The sequence below is a fragment of the Strix aluco genome, chromosome 9 (genome assembly GCF_031877795.1).
Source record: "Strix aluco isolate bStrAlu1 chromosome 9, bStrAlu1.hap1, whole genome shotgun sequence".
Lineage (NCBI taxonomy): Eukaryota > Metazoa > Chordata > Aves > Strigiformes > Strigidae > Strix > Strix aluco.
The window spans coordinates 14,141,459-14,145,926 of record NC_133939.1 but is presented as its reverse complement, the minus strand read 5'-3'; positions in this window follow the sequence as shown (position 1 = coordinate 14,145,926).

Here is a 4,468-nt window from a genome sequence, read left to right as displayed (position 1 = left end):
GCGGGACTCGCCGCCACACCATTCCGCCGGCGCCGGCCAATCCCGGCCCGCCGCGCGCCTGCCCCCTGGCGGCCAGCGGCCGCGCGCCTGCGACGCGGGGGCGCGCGAGCACGCGGCCCGGGCACGCGGCCCTGCCTCGCGCCCGCTCGCGCGCGCGGGGGCTGCGGGTACCCCCGGCGCGGGGGGAGCGGCTCTGGCGCCTCGGCGGCGTCTGGGAGATGCTGCGGGCCGGCGGCGGGCGGCGGCGGCGAGGCCTCGCCATCTCCGGGGACAGAGGGGCGCGGCGGCGCGGACCGCGCCCGAAACGGCACCTGCGCTCGCCCCCGGCCCGGCCGGCGGACCGCTGCCCGCCCGGGGGGTCTCGCCTCAGGCGCCTGCCGGCCACGCGTGGGGAGGGCGCCGTGGGGCGCCGCTGCCCGCCGAGCCTCGTGCTTCCTCCGGGCACCCTCCAGCTGCCGGCATGAGCCCGCTTGTTTCCCCGCTAGCCCTGAAATCGGTCAGTTCGTGACAGCGTTGTGTTTTTACAGCACGAAGCGGATACCTGACCGTCCGGGAGTGCCGGCGGAGGATGAGAGAGGCTGCTCTGCAGGAGCTGCAGCCGAAGCACAATTATATTAGAAAAATATCAGAAGACAGTTAGCAAGTGTGCACGCCCTTCAGTCGTGCCACTATCCTGAAACGCTTGGTAAAAGAACACGTATGTGCAAAAATGCCATAGAAGAGGTATTGATAATACGACTTCCGTGAGCAGAAGACCCGAAAAACTCATTTGCTATCACACTCTTAAAGGTCAAAGTAAGAATAGCACCAAAAAAAAAAAAAAAAAAAAAAATCATTCTCCATCTCTCGGTTGACAGCAGAGGAACAGACTCCATTTACTCTCTCTGGTGTGGATCAAGATCTTACCCCCTTAAATTCCCTTCTTCCCCAATATTAAACGGAGCGGTGCCAGCCACCGCACATCACCAGCCCCATCACTCAGTGTTGTGGGTCAGCTCTAACCTATTCTTCCTCACACATTGCTCAGACAGTGTAAATAATGGACTGTTAATTAGGAACTTCGCAACACTCAAGTGTAACAGGAGAGCTACTACATCAAAGCAGTTCTTAAAATAGTCAATAAGCCAGAGATCAAACCCAAGTGAAAAAGCTAAGGCAGACTATATCTTCAAAATGTAAGAGCAACAATATAAGAGATGTCTTAAACAAGAGGAATTAACTATTTATCAGCATGGTTAGTTTAAATCTTTATGATGGTTGCTGTATTATTCATGCCAGAAAGCTTTAAATGTGAAGCATAAAATAGAATAAACCTATTGGCCTCGTGAATGTTTGATTCCAGTAGTCTCTTCTGTTACAGTACGGTGTCTAAATCATTCTGCTTGCTGTAAAACAGCAGAAAATAACTATCACTAATTACTCTGTGTCACACTGATCAACAAAGATATTCCATTTCAAGCCAAAAATAAGCCATCTCCATTTCTCTTCTTTCTTCTAAATGTCACCAGGCGAAAGATAGCATGTCATTCCATTCTAACAACTGCTTTGCTGAATTATTTTTCCCAGTTTAGTCAAATAGGTATCCTGCACTCTTAAGGAATAATATGTTGGCAAAATGTGCCTATAGCTATCGTTTTGGTTGGGACACCATACTGATTCAGTAACATTAAAATTTACTAGATGCAAAGACTGGGGACATTAACACAGATTAAAAAATCAGATTGCCTCTAAGGAATGACCATGCCCTACATTATGCAATGAAATTTCAACATTTAAATATATTCAAATTTTAAAAACATTACAGAAAATGTAAGCCAAAGTATCAGAGGAATTAGTATTATCCAGAAACTCCTGAAACTCTTCAGTCTGCTCATCATAAAACATAGGAATCTTTTTGTGCTTTGCTTCAGTGAGTTCAGAGGCTCAGTTTAACTATAATAACTATTAGACTCATTTTCAAAATCAGCGGTCTCATGCAGCCCAGCCTGACCTGGAAGGAGTGGCATATCCTCATCCCCACTGAAAATCAAACAGTTACCCTTTTGCTTCTCGGAAACAATTTTGACTCATGGACATACAAACCCATTAGCTAGCCACTGATCCCAGGTAAAATAACGGAAAGGTCCATCCATGTTCCAGTTAAAGAAAAGTAATGAATGGCAATAGCATGATCTGCTGTACAATTAGCTGCAATCACAGTGCCAGGTTTGATAGCCTACATCCCTTCCTGACTTAACATGATCTTTCATGCGAGACAGCGTCAGGTCTCAGCGCAAGCCAGCAGGGCACCCCACGGCGTGGGTGCAGCAGGACACGGCCTCGCAGCCAGGGCCTGTCCCATTGCCTCCAGCCAGGGAACAGGGCAGGCAAGAGCCCAGGCCAGGACATCAGCCCTGGAGTCGGGGTCCAGGTGGTCAGGGCTCATGGCCAGGCGCAGGCACAGCCGGGGCTGCAGACCAGCACACCTCCGGCAGCACCGGGCTGAGTGAAATGCAGGGTCACAGCGGCAAAGGTGAAGTCAGACTGGTCAGGGCAATTAAGGCCTATTAGTGCACTCAGGGGCCTGATAAGTAGGAACAAACATCTTCATTTTTTAAAATAATTAAATGCTCAGCTGATGAAACTAATTGCAATTCCACTTTAAACCTGGGTTTCTCCAAACTATTGATTTAGTGCCACAAGCCATTTTGATTCAAAACACCTGATTTACATAGAAATAACTGGACTAAAAACTGCCTCGGTGACATTTCAAAATGTAATTATCAGTGGCAAGATATCAACGAGTTGATGTGTTTCTAGCAGCATCTTTCAGAATGCTGATTCCTAAGCTGAAGGTATTTTGTGTTAGCAGTCTAAGTGGTTGTATAAAGTCTTTGGTGATAATGTTTAGAAAGAATAGAAAAATCGTTGTATTTATTCATTCAGCAAAGCACAGGCAATGCTGTGGCAAAAAGAACTAATGCAATCTCGTGTCTTCTAGAAAGAATATCTCTGTGCACGCATTGGTGAAGAAACACTACAAAAAAAACCTGCACCCACTTCTGATATTTACACTAGCAGGAAAATGGAAATATTAGTGATAGTTCAGAAAGTACTGAAAAGTGATCCAGAGAGCAGAAAACAAGATAACTTATAATACAAAGCTTCCACATTTCAGCTTATTCAGCTTCTGAAAGAAAAAACCTGACAAGAGACTGGATTACTTTGAATAGGTACTTAAATATAGAAAAGAGATCTTGTGATGTTTTCAACCTCGTTGACAAAGGCAATGGTATCCACTTGCAGGAAACTAACTAGATAAACCTAATGTTGACATTTCTTGACTGTGAGGGCAATTAAATATTTAAATAGTTTATATCAGGAGAAAGAGTGGGTACACCTTTGCTTAGGTTTTAAACATGAGATTAGATATACTTTTTGAAGACAGGTTTTAATTCTGCTGTGAAAGAAATCCAGTCATGTGTGGATAGGCTGCAAGACTTTGCTTACCATCAAATAACATTGCAATGTGATGTTCTAGGTCAAAAGCAGTATCCTCTACTTGCAGACATCATCCAGAAAGCAAGACCAATTGTCTCTGCTGTCCACAGGGACTTTGCCCATGTTTGGTCAGATGGTTACTGAAATACTTGGTTGGGTTCCACAGAGAGGATTGAACGAGTGACACTGGTGGTTCTGAATATTGATGTCTCATGATTGTCAGGTTTGGGCTTATCGCCTCACAGACCATTCAGCATTAGGAATAGTCCTCAGTTTACAGTTTCCTATTTCTCTGGAAAGGCAGTTTTATCTGCATGGCTGATCTCTGTAATGGTGTAATTGGCAATATGTGTTTTCCAAAGCACAACTGGAAGAAAACCACCTTGAATCACTACCAGGGAAATAACGGATGATGATCATAAAAATGTAAACCATACAATACAAAAAAATCCAAACTTTAAAAATATTAATTGTATAGAGATATCTGCTGTTTTTTTAAAAAAAAAAATTGTCACACAGAACTCTGGGGAAAAAAAAAATGATAGGAAGCAAGACTGCTGTAGTTGACAGTACAGAAACTCTACAGAGGGCAGTTCTTTAGCACAAGCTAAATTTCTTTTGTGTTGCTAAAGGGAATTTTACTTGGTCCCACTGAAGGATTCCTGAAGACTAGAAAGCCTAGTTTGGGTCTAGGGTGGACCACAGCAAGACACAATTTTGGCACCACTTGGATAGCTCCCTGGGGCTGCTGTAACTTCCACAGCCGTCTGCCCAGCCTAGTTTCAAAGCAGCTTTTGAATTGCAAGAGATGTATGCAAAAGTTAGACCCAAATCTGCTCCTTTATCCTCAGCTAAGTTTTAAGCTGGAATTAGAAGATACACGATAAACTCGGGAAGGACCAACTTCAAAAATATTATGACTGAGAAATACTTTTTACTTCATTGTACAAAATACCAAGAAACATAAGACACACATTTTCATGAGGAA